Source organism: Oreochromis aureus, linkage group 19, assembly GCF_013358895.1.
Source record: "Oreochromis aureus strain Israel breed Guangdong linkage group 19, ZZ_aureus, whole genome shotgun sequence".
NCBI classification, from domain to species: domain Eukaryota; kingdom Metazoa; phylum Chordata; class Actinopteri; order Cichliformes; family Cichlidae; genus Oreochromis; species Oreochromis aureus.
Genome location: NC_052960.1, coordinates 7,297,252 through 7,317,818, shown reverse-complemented (window position 1 = coordinate 7,317,818; position 20,567 = coordinate 7,297,252). Strand labels below are relative to the sequence as shown.

Below are 20,567 nucleotides of genomic sequence, written 5' to 3'. Positions count from 1 at the left end.
AGGACTAAAGAGCCGCATGCGGCTCCGGAGCCGCGGGTTGCCGACCCCTGGTCTAGGGTATCCATTTCTGGTTTCTAATAAAAATACTTTCACTTATGTTTTAGTCTGTTCACATTTTTTCATGTTTCTCCAAATAAACAGAAGTATCAACATGGCTACACTAAAGTGAGAATATATTTGTTTTGCCATAATTTTATGTGAGCAAACCATTTAAAGAAGCTTCACATCTCTGGAGCTACTGGCAGGTTTTAATGGAGATACTGCAAAGAATGGCTATTTTCAGAGATCAAGCCATCTGCTTTTTGTTATGCTAGACTACTGTGACACAGTGCTTATTATCCAGTATCGCAGTGACACTATTTAATTTGGTGTGTCTTGTCCGCTGCCATAAGACTGCGGCTCCTTCTGGTTCAGCCAGTGAGATTTTGTGTCATTTACTGTTCTACCCCAACCGTCTGATTTGGCAAAGACGGGCGCTTGACAGATGCAGATCTTTAGAGGAGCCTTGTTTTTGCAGAGACACATTATTCTACAAGAACAGTAGAAATTGTAATGGGACTTCAAAATTGCTTTTTGTTTGTTCACCTCACCTGACGCAGCCTGAAGCCAGAACACACAGTTTTTGCCAAAATAAACACTCTGAAACCGGCTTGTCTACCTTTCTCTCCCTCACTTTCTGTGCTTTTATCTGCTCTCATTAGGATGAGAAGCTGCAGTGGGCTCTGGGAGGACATGTGCTATGACATGGTCACAGAATTTTAATGAGGAGATTTATTAAGAGCTGTATTATTCCACCATTCACATTTCCTCCCTTTATGAAACTAAGAGATTTGGTCAGGGAGGACTCCTCTGAAACATTATCTGAAAACATCTTGGACCTGAATCAGCGTCTGTTTGACCTTTTTAGATACATCTTTATATATTTCCTCTTAACTGTAAAGACTGAAAAAAAAAAACCCACTTTGAGTGATGTAATCATCAAATCGGAAAGCAAAAGGTGTTTTTTTTTTTCTTTTTTCTGCCCCTCCTACACTCTAAAGTGCACTTTGAATGTAACCGTGTGCTTTTGTAGCTAGATACCAAAACTGTTGCTTAATTCAGCATTTTTATTATTTTATTGTTGTTGCTTTTAGTATGACCAGATGAACATAACTGCCTTTTTCTAACAGTGGGGGTTTTTGTTGTGCACCTTCTGTTTTAGGTCACCTAACAGACTCAACAGATGTGATTGAGAACCACATAGAAGAGGTGTTGTATGAATAAAGATGAATCAATATGAGTTTGGATACCTGACTTGACCACACAACAGATGCTTTTACTGTGAGTACAAATATAATGCACAAGAAAGCATAGTCATTCAAGCTATAGTGGTAGAGTCTAACTTGTTAGTTTACTTAAGTTCTGTACTTAAAGTAGGAAGAGAATATTTCCCCACCACAACCACACGTTGCCAACAAAAACTTGCTTTTGAACCCTGCCAACTCTCAGAGCTCTGCATCGAATTAATCCTTGTTTGAGGTTCACTTTTGCTTTGCATTCGGTTTCTATTAATCTCCCTCGTAGCCTCTTCCAACATTTTTTTTATTTATTTTTTTGTATAAGCAGAATTTCTTCAGGTATTCATATTTTCCACCATTTCAGCTACTTTGAAAATACTTAAAAACAGAATGTTAGCTGAGCTTTGATTTTCCCAGGAGGTGCAAATTTGATGATAGTTTCTGGGGTGCTTCAATGTTTTAATTTCAACAAAAAAATAAATAAACAAAAAAAAAAACCTTTCATTTTGTGCATCATTTTGTCATGTTAAACACTTTGAGATGACACTCCAATGTGCCAAAGCAATAATAATATCAAGACCCCTTTAGCTCATGTTATAGAAATGACTATGTGAGCAACAGTTTCACAGTTACACTGTGTATGTGTCCATGCACAACTGCAGGCTCAAAACACCAGACTTGCTTGTGGTTCTATAAGGATGGAATTTATGTAGAGGCTAAATTGGCACTAAATACCACATGATGACCTTCTGTCAGTTCAATTGTATTCATATAGCACCAAATCATAATAACAACCACCTCAAGCTGCTTTATATTGTAAGGTAAAGACCCTAGAATAATACAGAGAAAATGCCAACAATCACACGATCCCAGGACAAAAGACAACTGTGGAAGAGAGCCAGACATGAATATTAGCTAATGATTACATGGAAAGCTTCCATTGCAAACTAGTTCATGTATTTATTAATTCTAGGTTGGACTATTGTAATTCATTATTATTAAGCTGTGCTAAAAGCTCCTCGAAAAGCCTTCAGTTGATCCAGAATGCTGCAGTGAGAGTACTGACAGGGACTAGAAAGAGCAAGCATATTTCTCCCATATTAGCTTCACTTCATTATCTCCATGTTTAATCGAGATTCCAATTTAAAATACCTTTCCTCACATACAAGGTCCTGAAGAATCAGGCCCCACATCTTATCTTAAAACATCTTATCCTCACAGTATCTTAACAGACCACTTTGCTCTTAGACTGCAGTCTCACTTATGGTTGCTAAGGTATCTAAACGTAGAATGGGAGATAGAGCCCCTCTACTATGGAACCGGCTCCCAGTTTCACTCCTCGTGTGTTTATGCACTACTGTATTTAATCATTAGTAATTATTAAACTCTGTCTCTCTATGCCACGGTCTGTATTTTGCCCCGTCTCTCTGTTCTCTTCTCTTTCCCTTCACTCAACCAATTGAGGCAGCATGCTGCCCCTCTCTTTGCCTCCTTTTACCGATGGTTTTCTTCTTGTTGAAAAGGAATTGCGTGATTGTCTTTAGCTTACAATATAAAGTGCCTTGAAGGAATTGTTGTTGTTGTTAATTTGACCTATATCATTAAATTGAATTTAACTGAACTCATAAAAGTAAAACCATATCTGCTGAAATCCATATTTGTTTATCTTTTCTGTCAATCATAGATTCACACATTCTTCTGTCTGGCTGTTGAAGCAATCTGAATAATTTTCTTTGACAGTAAACATTCACTTTTTTTTGTATCTCATCAGCTAGCTCATCAGTGACAGCTGTAATTCTTGGCTGTTTGACATGATGTCTCCTAGTTTCTTTTTTTCATTGCCAAAGATGTCTGGAGACTCTATGAATTTCTTCTCACTCATTATGGATGGATGTATTTCCACCATGGCAGCACGGTTGTACACTAGCTGTCTGTTTGTCAAAAGATAATCTATAGCGTCTTATAATTTTGAGAATTAAGGGGACAAATAACAACAATAATAATAACAAATTTTCCAAATAAGGTATTCACCCCTTTTTTCACTATAAAAGCATTCTGTTTGCTAGACCTTTACACTATAATGTGCTTGGTTTTCAGGGCAGTAAGTGTTGACCAATTCACATCCACCTCCATAGTAGGTCTTGGACTGATTGCATTGATTTATTTTTAAGGTTTGTGGTGTTGATTAGATTTACTGACTGAATTTGTACCTTTATACAAGCTTTAGTGGCTGCAGGTTGGAAATCAGCCATATAGCTCACGTACCATCTGCTTATATCTTGTTGATCTCAGTTGGCTAAATCCACAAAGAGCAGTGAATATTGTAGTAGCTGGAGCTCACAAAACAAATTATCAGGTGACTTGCTTCCCCACGCTGCACTGCTAGGGTGCAGGGGTCATGTAGTACTAAATCTCTTACTCCAATATTTAGACGTTTGTAAAGGAAAACAGTGTATTCGCAGTACAGGGCACTCCACCACATGCTCAATGAATCAGGAAGCAGCACATATCCTGCTTAAAGTAAGAAAGCCACAGTTTCAAAGCAAGCTTGACAAGGGAGAGACACTAAACACGAACCTACTATATACTATATAGTGTTTGTTCAATTTCTCCTGATTTGTCAGAGTAACCTGGCTACTTCTGCATATGTAGTTTCTGGTGTAGCTGAAACACATTGTGTCTCAAATGTGTGTGATGTATTTTTCAGATAGATGAACGAGGTCTCGGGTTCCATTTCTCTTCTCATTACTGAAAATGACAGGAGGACACAGGTTAGATATTTAATCTGCTGCCCCATTCAGTTTTGCAGGAAGAATTTGCCAACTCTTAAAGGCAGAACCATTAGGAAGGTTATGATGGTGAAAATAGAATTATACTGAGACAAAAAGAAAGATAAGAAATAGACTAATGGATGGGGATATGCTTTTGTTGCTGTTTTGTTTAATGCAGCTAAAGTGTGCTTACTGAACACTTTAAAAAGGAATACCTTTTTGCCTCAATATTCATGTATTAATCCAATCACCAATCTTGTGGCAAGAATGCAATGCCTGAAATTTTATGCATACAGGTCTGAATCATGTATGGTGTATGATGTGATGGAGGGGGGAAGGTTGTGTTTGTGTGTGAAATGGTTTTTGGGGGCTTTTTTAGTTTTATCAGAATGCAAACATAGCAAACAGCTGGTCTGCAGACTGCAGCTCCTTGTTGATGAGTAAGTTCAGAGGAGAGTGGCCAGATTAAGTGGGGTAGAAAGGATACCGTGACCCAAATAACCACAATTGTGACGAGTGCACAGAAAGCACAACACACCTTAGCCTTTGGCGGACCCTTCTTTCATTGACAACATCCACCATGATAATAAAACATATCATAAATCAAAAGTAATTTTAGACTGGTTTCAGTTCAATGGATGTCAGCGACCTCACCAGTTGGCAGGTCTGAATTTGAATGTGTTAAAATGGTGGCTTAGCAGCATGAACGTGAAGCACTCTACCTTTTTAAATAAGCATGAATAGTTAACATCACATAATCTTAAAGGGAGGTTTCCAAAACATCAGACTCCACGACTCCAAGGAATAAAAGCTATTTTCAGAGCAAAGGCAGGCCTGACCTAGTATGGGATGACTGCTTATAATGAAGTGATTGTTGAATCTAGGTATAATTCTCTCTCTCTGGTGCTCAGTGTATATTTTGTGAGTTTTTTTTTTATATATAATCCATAGCATTTCAGTTAATCTTCTTTTCATTTCTCATGATGTTTAAGATCAATAGGTTATCATTTCTTTTTAGACCTCAGAGATAGAAATCATATAAATCCCCCTGCTGAGTCCATGCGGAGCTCTTCCCGGGTCAGCCCTGTGTGGATGTTGAACTGCTATCAGGCATCTGTCAGGGATTGACCATGTGCAGATTGTGGTTGCTAACTTAAAAAAAAAAACACAGAGCATGTGTGTGCAGCTCTTTTTTCCCGATAAGTCAGTCACCCAATATCTTTCTTAGAGATTATTTCCTATGATGTTGAATAGGCTGAGCAATATGTCAAAACGTATGAGACTATACAGGAGCTTCACGAGTCAGAAATGTAACTGGCAGTAATAACAGAAATAAACACAGCTTTAATGTAACTTCAATATTAAAAAAATGTAATATCTTCAGATGTTAAAAGGTTGTACTGGGCAGCCAGAAATGAAAAGGGAAAAAAAAATCACTGTATAATAGATAAGAACTATTCTCCATTTTATAGAATGAAAAATGAACAAACATACAGCTGACTCGGTTTTCTGTGAAATGTAATAAAAGTAAAGCAAGCATAAATACGCTATTTAAATGAACTAGCCTAAAAAGATTAGCTGTCATACATTAAAGCATTTTCATACCAAGGCTTCAAATACTGACATTCTATCAAATACTGCTTGCTTTGCACAAATAAGTCCAAAGGATTCCTTTATCTAGTCTGAAGCCTTGATGCGCTAGCTACAGATAAGGGTCTTCTGTCAGTGAGTAACAAAGGCCAAAGGTAGCCAAATATATGAACAGTTTTGGAACAGAAGTTCACAGTATAAAGAATTATAATGCATAGTGTTCACTCCTACCAGTAGGAGAAAACTGAACCTTTTCATTCCCTTAAGAAAAATGTCAAATTTTCTTTTCTCCAAAATGTGACATTTACCCAGTCTTCTAAAAACCATCCTGTCACAAACCCTCAGCCAGCATTTGTACTGCTTACATTGCAATGATTTGATGATATGAATCACTTCTACAGGAAAAACCCTCAGCAAAGCCCCCAAGCATTCTGATTTACAAAGTTGGATTAGAGTGTTAAGCTATCTCCCCAAACTCTTCCCCTCCATTCTTGTTCTATCATTTTCTCTTTCTGGGAGAAAATTGGCATCATTTACTGCTGTCACTGCAGAGCTCATTGTCCCCCATTATCCCAGGGACAAAGCTACCATGACATTGAGTTAATCCGTGCTTGTTTCAATTTAGCTTTTGGTTGGAAAAAACAGATAAAGAGTTCAGGTAAGGAGGCGCCGTACCCCAGGCACAACAGAAGAACTGAGATGATTTCTATAAGACCGTCATGGACATGTTTGGTGTTCCTGTAAGTTTTTTTTGTTTGTTTGTTTGTTTTTTTGCCTCCAAATTGCTTCCAGAAGTTTCACACTTACTGTACAGTATAGAGTAACAAGACAGATCAACTAAAACTATTCTTTTAGACAATAAAAAGAAAAGAGGTGGTGTGGTGCATCAGTTGGCCTCACCACAAAAGGTGAAGCACAAAACAGTGCTACTGAAGTTGGGCAGAAGCTTTAGGAAAAACTGGCAGTCCTCTTTATACTGTTCTGCTCTTCCACTGAAATGTAAACCATCATCAGTAAAGCTCACTGTAAAGCTCTTTCCAGGAGTCTAATTATAGCAAGTCCAATAAGCTGAATTGTGAACCTAGACAAAGCTTACCTAATTATATCCACAGTATTTACCTAAGAGACCAGAATTAGTACTGAGAGAGTCAGAAAGTTGATCCAAATAGGTCTGCCAAGTAAATGGCTTTACTTGGCAGACCTATATTTCTCTTCTCATTCCAAAAAGGTGGCGTGTGTTGTTTTATTTTTAGGTTTAGCTTTTGGAAAGTCTATGGTTGCTGACTGGGCTTCTTTTCAGTTCAGCTCAGTTAATATAGCTCAGATCAGTAAGGTACGTTTTATAGTGTTGCATATTGAAGTCCAACAATCCTCTGTGAACAAGCATTCGGCAACAGTGGGGATGAAGAACTCCCTTTTACTGGAATAAAACCTCCCCCATAGCTAGACTCAAGGAGGCAACTATATCTGCTGCAGCTGGCCAAGGTGAAGGGACAGGAAAGAGAGAAAAGAAGAGCTGTTTATTTGAGATACTAGTTCTGGGGCTAGCCATATGGAGACACATGGAGAAATATTTATTCACTTAAGACAGCATAATGTCCTCCAGTGACATACCTTCTGTAATTTCTTCAGAGAAACGGGAAATGCAATATCCAGAGTTTTTAGAGCATGTCCCTGACAAACTAAGTCCAGTAAGCTAGCCTTACTTAAAACCTAAAAATACCTTTCCCTATATCTATATATCTATATATACCCTATATCCAGGGCTGGACTGGGACAAAAAATCAGCCCGGGCATTTTGACTAGAGACTGGCCCACCAGGTATTATGGGAAAAACCATAAAGCCTTTGAATGAAAACAAACGTCGTTGTGACAGTGATGTACACTGTCTTGTTGGTATATCAATCTAGAACTTAACTTAAACCTACACCATCCTCCCTATTCTGGTATTCTAAACAGTACTCAGCCGAAACCCAAAGACTGCTTGGTTTACCTCCTGAACTATCTACAACATATCGTGAAAACTTGAAATTAAGACAGAGAAGACTAAAGGTGAGACATGACCATTACTGAATATTAAAAATAATACATGACAGATTTAGTGATATTTTCATAAACTATTTATTTACCACATCAATAAACAGCATGGCAGGGCAAAATATTTTTTCTAACATGGCAACCTTTAAAAAGTGAAAGGAGACAGAAAGAAAGGTGAGAAAGAATAAAACTTCCTCACTCAAAACTTACCATCAAAACTTAATTTTGATGGTATTTTACACACAGTACTGGTACAGTATCTAGAAAATGTGGGAAAATACTGGCATCATATACAGTACTTACTTCTGAAGAAATTATGTTGGGACCCTGAAAAAAATTACTATGTACAATAATGGATTTCTGTACATTTGACATCAGATGAAAACTTTGGTTCTATGATTCAGATAATTATTTGTTAAAAGCTAGAAATTTTAAATGAGAATAAGAAAGAAACGTGTTTTTTGTGCCCCCCTTTCCCTGTTAATGCCCTACCTGGCCCCCTGGCAAAACTTTGCAAGACCCGCCCCAGCACAGTTACCAGCTGTCAGCTACTTAGAAAAGGATCCTGGTGTTATTTGTCTCTCAGAAACAGTTCATAACTTCCCTTCAACCCTTCATCCCTCCAGCAAACATCAGCTGATACTAGAAATTAATATTAAATAAATTCTAACAACAGCTCATCAAATTTAAAGGTGCTTCTGTTGTTTAATGCGACCTCCGCTGGTTTGCTCTTTCTGACGCAGAGAGAAAAGCCGATCAGCTGATCATTGATCATTGATCAGCTGATCGGGACAAATCGCGTTGCTTTTCACCTCAACTTTAAAGTTCGACCTCCTCGGCTGTAATTGGTCCAGCCCAATCCATGATGACCAGCTGGCCAATACACCACTATTCATTTATACCGTTGAAAAAAGAAAGAAAGAAAGAAAACCCCATCGGCCCATAAAAACGAAAAATCACGAGCGGCCCACCGGGCAAATGCCCGGTATGCCCGATGGCCAGTCCAGCTATGCCTATATCAAAATATAAAAGGCAAATTTAAAACAATAAAATAAACCATCATTTTAAGACTTCATCATGAATTATGACTAGAATTTAGAATTATTAAGAATAACTGTTTATAAGGGTGCGTTGTTTTAAGTTTCAAAATAAGTTATTTTTAGCACCCTTAGAGTATTAAACTGCACTATATGTTCCTGAAAAAACAGAATTTTGCTTAATGTACCGTTTATTGTGACTCCAGCTGAATATTGTAAATGCCTTTGAGGAAAATCAATATTACCAGGAAGCTTCTATACACTCTTATAGTATAATACAGCATTGTCCTGAGGTACATTAGTCTCGAATCACACTCTCTTGCTTGAGACTACCCCATAACTCATCTGAGCAAAATCAAGACAAGCATCACATCCCGCTATTTATCATAAATTCAATGCAAAGGATTTAAACAGTAGAGTGATATTGCGGAAAATCCAGGAGATTGGAGACTCTGGAGAAGCACAGAGACTAGTGGGATCATTGAGCAGTAACTTCAAATGATTAATTTAGACGTGGTTTAATAGTTATATGTTGTGTGGATTGTTGTGTGGTGTGGTTTCTGGTGTTTATGTGGCTGAGGGCAATGTTAGCAAGTGGTTAGGTCAAGCTCGTGGTCATTCTCAGGGTAGTTGTTAAAATGTTAAATAGTTAAGCATTTTGGTAACTGTCCAGTGCAAAGAATAGCTGAACTGTGTTATTGTAGAAAACTAAAAAACAAAGCAAATGAACTGAATCTTTGGTACCTTAGATGAGGACATGCAGATTGAAGCTGTTCAGCATAATTTTATAACCTAATCATACTTCTATAACACACCATTACACTTCAGTTTTTGAAATGTTTCACTATAGATCATGCTGCTTTGTAATTTTTACAGTAAAAACATTGCTGTCGTAGAATATTACAGGCGTACTGCGAAATTAATTTCAAGCTGGCAAATCTAATAGCCAATAGTTTGAATTCCTCTGAGAAATATAGTTTGCAACATTGCTATTAAGAATGTTACCTCGAATAGTGATTCTCAAAGACTGAGTGCTGGTCTGCAAATGTGTTATCAGATGGGCGCTAACACCTCTCCACCCCCACCATCCCCAGTCCATTATCTTTAATCATAACATGAGCTTAGGCAGACAACCGAGTGTTGTACAGTAGACTGTGGATGCATTTATGTGTTAAATATAGTGTTTGACACACAATGCACTCATAGATGCCAGCAAATTTAATTTAACAGAGCAATGTTTCAATCTAACAAATATCTGTCAGGCATTGTCATCTTGTCAGCTTCACTTTGAAAATGAATTTTGTTGTCTATCCCAGGAGTTTGTCTTGATGTATCCTGCTCCTTATTTTCTTTATTTGGTCCAGCATTCGAATATTCTTTTGGAAAGATATATATTTGTCTGATATTTTATGTGTTTTTCATCTTTTGACGTTTCCACAGAGGCCTGTTCAGTCCTCTACACAGCAGTATTAGACAGCTATGGTCTGTTTGGCCCAGCCTGAGAATACACTGGCTCTCAATCAAACAAATCACCACCACCTGAGTGATGGATGTTCTGTTTCTGCTTATTGCTTGTGCTCTCCTTTGAAATTTTATTTGAAAATTCCTGACAATGATTTTTGTTAAGTTCAAATTTTAAGGAGCTACTTGTGAGGAGGGAAGTAGCTCCTTTTGCCTGATCTTTGACTTTACTTCAATTTTTGGTACAGCACCTATGCAAGGTGCTTGTACAATGAGCATATTATGACCCATATATTCGGTTCATTGTGTCAGCCCCCCTTTTGACTATATGGTACTGTGCAAAAATCCAGAGTCACCACTCATTTCTTCATATTTTACCAGGAAAATGGGTAATAAGAGCAGAGATTTGTTTGAATATGTGCAAACATACATTGACTGTTTGATCCTTTAAATTTCCCTTTTCTGTATTATGCTTGAATGGTTCACAGGACACACTGGTGCGCGGCTTAACAAAATAAACGAACAAACAAAAAATGAAAATGGTCAGGTATTGAAAATGAGTGAGAAAGCAGCCATTGTCCAAAGAAATCTTTGAAAAACCTTCAGAAAGCCTGGAGAACTATTGCTCAAAACTAACTGTTAAAAAATTAAAAGAAAGTCTCCTTGGAAGTAAAATATGACGAAATGAGAAGTAGCTCAAGAGCCACAAATACTATATAGGTTTGTTGCAGACTGTTTCCCACTTTGATCCAACATTGAACATGATCATTGAATAATATCACAACATTCTTTAAAACGGTAAACCTGCTGTTTTAAGATAAAATATACCTTTCCCCCCCTAAAGCTATGAAAGTTATTAAACCAAAATGAAGGGCAAAATATTATTTCTATATGTCCTAAAATCCATGCTATATGTTTTCTTTTAGTAGATCATTCAGGTTGGCTCAGGCTGTAATGTCTGCTTAAGACACTTTGAATACTTTGAACGACTAAATCTTCTCAGAAATCCTGCATTAAGTATGGGAACAGAGCCATATGACCCTACTATAGTTCATCAAGTAACCCTGTAGGTTATCCCTACCTCACAAAGCTTCTAGTACTACCTGTATCTCATGTAAGCTTATATGACCTTCATTGTGACATTTTCTAATCTGAGGGTCAATTATTAAGCAGATATTCAACATGTAAGAGCAGTATCCTTACCCAATCACACATTAGATCAGAAACTGATGGTTAGTTATCATGCTTGTAATTTCTTAACTCATTAACAATACTCAGAGTTATAGTTCTATAATAAAAGACACCTCAAATTACAGGAACTATAACCTAAAACAAAATTATTTTTTATTAATATACATCTTGTTTCTAATATGGCTAATGTAGAACTTGAAAAGAAATATATAATAAATCCTTTTTCAGCAAAAACCTTTTTTTCACGACATTTTTGTCGATAAATGGCAGTCATGCATACCCGTCTGCTCTAGCAGGTAACAGTGAAGTATCAAAATGCCTCTTTTCATTGAATTTAACTTGAAATAACTTTAAAGTGTTCTAAGGTCACAATGTCTATGTAAAATCAACCTTGAAAATTTGCAGCCAGGAGAAGAAATGGCAAATTTGCTGGACCTGGGAACTGCCTTTCTATTCTGTCCCATCCCAGCAGGAAATCAAAAAGATGATAGCAAGTTAATATCAACTTGCGATCTATTGATTGCACTTGTCAGCTTTTACAATCTGGCCTAATCTGTTGGTCTCAGTTTCCTGGTAGCTGAGGTGAGTCCGTCCTCTACCTGACAAACTGCTACTCCTTCAGCTGTCCAGTTCTCGCCACTACCCGACTCATCGCCCCTCTTAAAGCTGCACACAAGAGCGCTATCACGATTCACTAATCCTGCTCATTAAGTCAGGCCCCTGGGCTCTCATTACTGTACATCTATTCCCACATGCCTTGTACCAGACTTCTAGCTTTCATCTTTGGCAGCATGTGCAGATGACATGAATTTGCCATGTGCAATATAATATGTGTGTCAGGATTTTGATGTCTCTGTCAGCTGCAGGACCAGATAAGATGGGAAAAGGCAGCTACTCTCACTTCATTTTGGTGGTGAAAAGAAAATTGCTTGGATTGCACTCATGCTGCTTGTTACAGACTCTCTGTGAGCTTCTATCAATGTTACTTTTTATACTATAAAGCTGGCCTTTAGCACATACTGTATTCACCTACGTTGGAGCTAAAGTGTTTTCTTTTGGACTCTGATATTCCTCTTTGAGTTGCAGGGATAGTTATAATGTTATGTGTGTATTTGCTGTTTGATACTCCACATTAAGCCTCCGGGCAGCATCCATCTTGCATTTATTGCTGTTATTCTTTGTGTTTTATCTTATTGCACTATACCAAATTCACCCTGAAGTTCTGAGAGCACAAAAACAAATATACTTTTCATAGGCTGAAAAATTGAGTTTCCTTCACTTAATGCAATTCTGTCTGCTCTTCAGCTTGTGTAAAGGTTGTGGCAGAGTGGCAAGTGCTCGAGGGATCTATATTAACCTCCCTTTGAAGTTACCCGTACAGCCCGTGAGCTCTTTGGATTTCCTTATTAAAAGCCTTTCTGATTCATCTCGGAAACAACTGAGACCAATCGGGAGCACCGTCGTCAGAGGCCAACCTGCATCTGAAAATCCTGGTGATGCATCATGCCCATCCAATCGCATAAAGCCCTTTGACAAACGGTGCTAAAATGCCAGTGACAGGCAGCAGGGGATGGGCTTGAAGAATGAAAATCATCCGCTCTCAGACAGAATCACAAAGTTGAGCAGCTTTGGCTTTCCGTCAAAAAATATGCACAGGCTCATGAGGTGTTCTATTTATAAATGACTGGTAGTGAGGATTTTTTCTAATCCCAGAGGGGGAAGAGAATAGATGTGAAATACTGTACCAGAGGAGTTAAGTGTATGACAAGGTATTACGATGAAAAACCAGGGGTTGTCTAGGTGATACCAGCTAATTATGACTCAGCAGTTTTCTTTATATCCTCCACAGAATGGAGCACAAGTTGTCGTTTAAAACTGTGTAACTCTAGAAAATTTTTGTTTTATGGGACTTTTTTGTAACACAATTTACTCTTTTATTTAAATATTATGCGTCTAGATGGGTGGGCTCCAGCACCCATGTGACCCTAATAAGGATAAGCGGATAGATGGATGGAGTTTACATGGGAAATTTTTTGAACTGGTTAAAAAATGTAAAGTCAACATAATATTTAATAGCAATAAGTGAGTAAAAATGTTTTCCAGTGTGTCTCATTGCTGCAACTCATTGTTGCATGTGACATATGGCAGGAAAAACAACATAAAAGTCACGAATGATTCCCAACATATGGGTACCAGCAAGAGTGAAAGGGATAATTTACAAAATTGTTGTGAAACCAGCTGTTACATGGGTTGTGGAGAATCACTTAAGTGTTTCTCACACTCTCATAAGTAAGTATCTTTAAAGGAACCTTCATTTTCATTCTTTGTCTCATTTATATGTCATCACTTAATGATATATTTTTTCACTCTTTCTTTATGTTTTGTGGCCTGTTTGCAACAGTTCAATTGAGCTCCGTTTAATGCAGGATGTTTTGGCTCCTATCTCTTCAAACCCCAATGAGCCCATTCTGTTCTGATTAGTCAGCTTCCAAAAACTGATTTCTGCTGATTCAAGAGACCATAAAAAAATAATAGTAGATCCAGACCACCCAGGTGTGTTTCATGTGTCATGAACAAGTATCTCTCTACAGTTATTTTATCCCAGTCTGATTTTGTTTTTCGGCACAATTATATTTTGACAGCTTTTGAAATACAAGTAAATATGTACCGATAGTGCCCCATTAAAAAATTAAAACTACCAAAGCAAGAGTGCTCAACCTAAAACCTCAACCTAGACTGCATCAACTGCAAAGTGAGATATTTATTCATTAAAATAGCTTTCAAAAACTGGCCCATCTACCACAGTAGGGAATGCATATTCACTACAAGTAGTCACATAATTTTAAATTCCCATCTGTTGTTATTGCAGTAAAACTGATTTCACAGAACTGATTTGAATCCTGGTAGGTTTGGTTATGCACAAAAACCAGGTCATTATTAAAAGAAAGGACATACTGTAAGTGGAGCATCTGCACAAGCCTGCACACTGATTTTTAGTTGTTTCAAGTCAAGCTACTGTGATTGTCAAGAAATCTGTCCAAAGTTGTCCAAACTCATAGATTCTGAATTTTCTATTGCTGTACTCTGGTCCACATTATCACAAAACAACATAGAAAGCACTTATAGACAAGCAACAGATCTAAGATTTTCTTTCCATTTTTGTAAAATATACAAAGAGTTGTACCCTTCAGACATGCACATCTAAAGTCTTTGACACTGGAAGTCAGGCTATCAGGAGCCAAACAGACTCCTAAATCGACCACATGCTCAGAGTGGCAATTACAGACGTTCCAATTTGCCAATTTAGCAGCAGGAAGGCTCTCAAAATGTTTTTTCCCTCCCCAGTGCTTCATTGAAAGCTACAAAATAAAAACACTGAAAGTTGCTTAAAATAAATCAGCACCTTTACAACTAATGTAATGGAACACATATGCATGCAAATCTGGGCTGGGTAGATTAATTAGAAACATACTAGGAAAAGATTACAATCAAAAAAACAATCAAATGGCTGATTTCTCTGTTTAATGAATAATCAAGAAGGAATGTTTATGTTGCTTAGTGAAAATAATATAGCAATCATGGCCTTATTAACTCACTGGCAAATCCATTCATCCATCCATGATGGGGGTAGGGGGTGTGGGGTGGGGTTCCTGGAAACTATCCTGTTGTTTAGACTGTGGGAGGAAGTTCGAGTACCTGGAAAGAACCCAAGCAAACATGGGAAGAACATGCAAACTCCATACAACAGAACTGTGAGACAACAGAAGCGGATTAATAAAGTAAAACAAAACAGTCTTAAATCAACCAAAATCTTCATATTTTAGATTCCACAAAGAATCCACAGTCCACTTCGATGTTAGACTTGCTGTTTGATGGTCAGCATTTTAAAAAGAATGTGCTTCATGTGTCCTCTCCAAGCATTTTTTCAGTCAAGAGTTTATTAGCAAAAAGTGTGATTAAACTGTCTTTGCTCATTAAAGTTGCTTACAGTGTCACGAGTATATTTATCTACAGTAGATATGTGTATCTTGCCCACACACAGGAAAAGAATGAAGGTCAAAAAGACAAATGTTTTAAATTAATAAATATTCTTAGTGTCAGGGAGACAAAGGGTGGAGGCGGTGGTCCTCATTTCTATTCAAGATGGGTGTGCACAGGAAACTTTGCCAGTTTAAAGTTGAAACCTTGAAGCGTTACCTAATGATCTGAGTCACCTTCACTCCATTTAAATAAACTATATCAATACATATTGAAAAGGGAAGATTGTGTTAGCCTCTTTAAGGTGCTTTGCTGGCTCTTTTCATCTTCTTTTCAAGCTCTTTTGGTTAACGATCCTGGCACCTGCCAATATAAATTAGGACTGCTTTTCACATGTTGAAGCTGTGGATCTGTATTGAGATACCTTTCAGGAGGGAATAAATCCTGTGAGCCATTATAGGCAAAAGAACAAAGTACTTAGCCGAATTGAGGATGTCTTTGGGAGCACTGTTGTCCTGACAGTAGTTGTTGTCATGCCAAAATGACTGAATCAATTTGTGGCATAAGGCCACTTTTGCCCCAGGGATGTTTCTTTTTTCCTTTTTTTTTCAATTTTACACTTCATTTCATTTTTACATTAGACATTAGATATTACTGTCTGCTCAGTGTCTGAATGGCACCAAAGTAACATTACCTGGGGGTAGAAAGATGCACTATACTCATGACAGCCACCAGCCAATATCACAGAGGGATGCATTTTAAACTTAACCTGGCTCGCTGCTGGACAACACATCCACCAACCTCCAAGGAAAAAAAAAAAAAAAACTCCAGATGGCCAATCTGACTGTGTCATCCAAACTGGAGTAAACCTGCTCGTACTTCTCCATGCTTAGACGTCAGGGATGACATAGTTTGAAGTTCTAAGCAGGCCAAAGAACTTCTTAGCCCACTTTTAGAGTTATTACAGAAAAATAATGAAAGTTGCAGAAGAAACATTTAAATAATAAGCTCATGTTATGGGTTAAATACAAGTTGATGCCCAACCAACCATGGTTTTATCAACCTAAATGATGTTACTGAGAAAGTCCCTGGCAAAAAGTAAAAGAAATAAAAATGTAACTATAATGGATGGAGTACAGTTTTAAAGAAGTTTAATACTTTATTCATTTTTTAAAGGATTTAGTGCTGATGTTTCCTTGCGCGGAGTTGGTTGAAGTGTGGTGACTCTGAAGGCCAGGGCCAAGGTACAAACTGTTCTCATTTTATGAAGTGGGGTATGGCAACATACACACCTATCACCCACAAAGTGCCAATATAGTAAACTCCAGTACGCATCTGCTGCTTTATAGACAATAACATGAAATTTCCAATTGTGGGATTAATAAAGGCATATCAATCAATCAATCAATCAATCAATTGTATGTTGTAATAATAATAGTAATCATGATAATAATAATATTGGGTTGACACAAAATCGTAAGATACACTTTATCCTCCTAATGACACACCAGTGTATGTATGGATGCCATTTGGAAATCACTTCACTGTAGATTTTGCATTCATGCTTGGCCAGAAAGGCCCTAAAAATAACCGATTACAGAAAAATTGTCAGCTGTATGACAAGTTAAATCAATGAGAGGCTTTAAGATTGCAGTGGAATAGATTAAGTCACCATTATGATCAATTAATGACAGTGGAACTAAAATTACTCCCTTGTGGTTTTGTTCTGTCTGCATTCGTATCATATACAGAATGCAGTGAAGTCTTTGTATGAAATCAAAAGGCAGGCACCCAAGAAAAGTCACAGAAATGATCACATCATCATTTTATAGCATTTGAAATTTGTATGGAAGTTTGTTAGAACTGGTGTATGAATTATGACCAAAATTTATTTTTTGAGATACCGGTGACCTTTGACCTCCCAAACTCTTAAGTGAATTATGGAGGCCAAATTGTAAATAATTTAAGATATTTTTCGCAGCATATTTATTTTTAGGAATATGAGACTGTCGGGCAATCTGAAACATAATTACTTAGGTCATGGCTGCTGCTGTTGTGTGGGTATACATATTTCAAGGTCTTGCTTGAAGGATTCAACACAAGATCCTTGTATGTGTGCTCAAAAGCAGACAAATACCACTCAGTACACATCCCTCACCTGCCTTGCAATTTTCTTCTTTCTGTTATCTCCAGTGCTCTCAGTGTAATGACGAGTGTGTGTGTTCTGAAGCTTTGAAGCTCTTTAAACTGCACTGGCTGGATGAGTGGTCGCAGATATGGAGGGGAAACCACACGGACTGCATAATGACAGTGTGTGTGCTTCGATAAGCCCCTTTCTCACGGGCACTAGAACCACCCTGGCAGAAAATGTGATTACACTTCTCAGCGGGAGGTGCAGTGTAGCATGTTGTTGCGGGGGGCGGTGGCGGGAGGTTACCTGGCTTGTCATTGAGACCCCTGTTTGTCTCTTACCTCAAACCCACTAACAACTTTGTGACGCGTGTAAGTCCGAGGCAGATTGCGGAGGAAGAATTCATGTGTGATTTTTTTTTTCTTTTTCACTGTTGCTTTTTCTTTTTTTAAAAAAGCTGAACGTGAGCCAGTTGATAATGACTGAATGATGCGTAATGTGGATGACAGCATGTGTTGTAGCCTCACTGGTGTAAACTGACTATTACGTTAAAGTGAACTGAAATATGAGTGAATAAAAAAACCAACATGGTGTGGTCACAAAGTGGGTTTTTAGTTTGAGCCAGAATGGTAAAAGCCTGCCAGCTGCCAACAGCTCTCATGACTGAAACACACTTTCCTGAAAAAGAGAAAATGAATAACTCACTTACAGTGTGCCAGAGTAGACATAGTAGACGTACTGGTATGATAACTGATATTTAAAGTCTTTCTTTCTTTCTTTTTTAATGCTTTACATTATTGGTTGAAGATATGCTTTTAGCAAGCCCAACATCTGAAAGCCCATAGCTTTGACTTTGATGTTTAGGCGATAATGCTGGTGTTTCTCTTGTCAACGAATGCTATGAAAAGACCAATAATGCATTAGTTCCTCTCTCGATATTTTACCAGTGGCTTTTAGTTTCTACTGAAAAACATATCTTTCAAAATGAACCACAAATATACAATTTCCTCGTGTGAAATGGTCAAGTACACGGCACAAGACACTGTTCTGCAATTAAAATAAGTGGAAATCTTAGCTTGAAGCACATACTGAAAAAATGGGGTGGGAATGTAAGAATATCCATTTAACTGCAATTGCAATTACTTGGAAAGAACCCCAGTGAGAAGCTGAATGGTAAAAATAAATCCAGAGCTAACCAATGCCTGCTAGAGGAATAAAACTGCAAGCTACTTGCATGTATTTTGGTCGTGTCCCCAAGGTGATGATGTTGTGAGCTGAAATCTTGTTTTCATAATGCGTTTTAATATAAATAATATTTTGGGGAGGGTGGAAGAGTGGTGCAGTTTTCACTCCTGTTGTCTCACAGCAAGAGCGCTTCAAGTTTGACTTGTTGGCTGGGTCAGGCCTTTCTCTGTAGAGTTTGCATGTTCTACATGTGCCTGTGTGGACTCTCTCCAGGTCCTTTGGCTTATAGGTAACACACATTTCACAAGGGAATAAACAAGCAAACAAGCAAACTTTGTCCCTTTTTACTTGTAGTCTTATAGTACAATTGTATTTTTGTCTTATTTCTTAATATGTACTTAGTTGCTCTAATATTAAAATGGGGGAATGATAGAGTAATTGTAGGAGGTAACAGGTAAGAGATACAGTAAGTCTAAAAGTATGTTTCTCAATCCCTATTTTGAATAATATATTTCTTAGCCACTGGCCTTGATAATAACATGAATAAAGACTTCAAATGAATCATAAAACATCCTAATTTGGATATACTTGGTAAAACTTTCCACTGTACATTCTGTCATTTTTGTCAGGCACTGGTTTGGGACACCGTGTGTTTCCAGGTTTCAAGCATGAATGCCAATCAGTGAGCCACGTCTGGAGTTTGAAGCGAACAGAACATTTCATTAAAATCTTCATCAGTCTCTGTTTTGTTCTCATGTTATTTTCTTCCAGACGGCAATCTGTTCTGCCAGACCTCAACTCCTCAAAGTGAAATTTCAAAGACGGCAAATGAAATGGAATTTATTCATTTTACTTGATGCCATACTGAGATTAAGCACACAGATTCAATAGTTTGTCTTTCAAATAATGCTACAAAAATCAACAGCCTAATTTAATTGAATATATGGATTCCAAGATTGACCTTCTTTCTGTTTTTTATAACTAGTTATCTTTGCTGGGAAAATGAAAATGCATTATATTCCTGACAATTAGTTTTTTTCAGTGAGCAGGGTTTTGCTATAATATCCACAATATCCAGGTATTTTCATTAAAGACTTGTGATCCATTTTTCTTTTTACAACCTATTAAACAGGAAATAATGCTTCATAGCAAAATCCGATCCATAAAATTCAAACAAAAAAACCAGTAAAAAACTTTACACGATAACACATTTGTCTTCAGAAGACATTGGTCTCTAGTGGGTGTTGCAATTATGACAGGGATAAAGGAGGAAGCTGAGTGATATTTTTAGTAACAATTTCTAACCAGCTTCAGCATTGCTGATTGCCTAGATCACAGCCTTCCTCCTCAGTCTGTATTTTCAGGTTGGAGAGGTGATGGTGAAAAGTCATATCGTCTCAAGATCACAGTTTATTTCCTGTTTGGACCTTCATGTTTTGCACATTTTTCCGCTTCGATTCATTCATTTCATTTTTATTTGCTGGTGAGGTTTAGGCACACAAATCTCTGTTGGGTTTAGTCCAAATAAGGATCTTTTTACTAAAATATGCCCCTAATATTGCTGTAAGCTACATACATCACTGAAATCATTCCAGATTGCATAGAGTGTGACAACATCCTGCACATATCTGTGACATGGCAGCAGCTTACAAAATATGACATAGTCCTGGGACTAAGAACAAGCTGGTTTTATAGAAACTACAAAGTCTAGACTGTAGGTCAAGGTGGATTTGCCCTGATGATGATACACCTGTTGGTCAGGATTGTTTTGTTCTTGTGCCAAAACCTAATTAAACTTTTCCCATTGCACAGTCACATAATAATATCACTACGTATTATGTCCACAATCCCTGAAGATTATTCAAATAGCAGTGCAATGGTTTCTCTGAGCACCTATGACATCAAGCTG

The 20,567-nt window shown here is 37.6% G+C and overlaps 1 protein-coding gene across 2 annotated transcripts in view; it reads left to right on the top strand.

The window, feature by feature from the left end:
- Positions 1–20,567, top strand: part of LOC116334017 (leucine-rich repeat and fibronectin type-III domain-containing protein 2) — a 142,564-nt gene that overhangs the window by 74,290 nt on the left and 47,707 nt on the right. For both annotated transcript variants that reach the window (XM_039603092.1, XM_039603093.1), the window contains exon 2: positions 1,202–1,320. The gene's annotated coding sequence lies outside the window, so the exon portion shown is untranslated. The remainder of the gene's footprint in view (positions 1–1,201; positions 1,321–20,567) is intronic.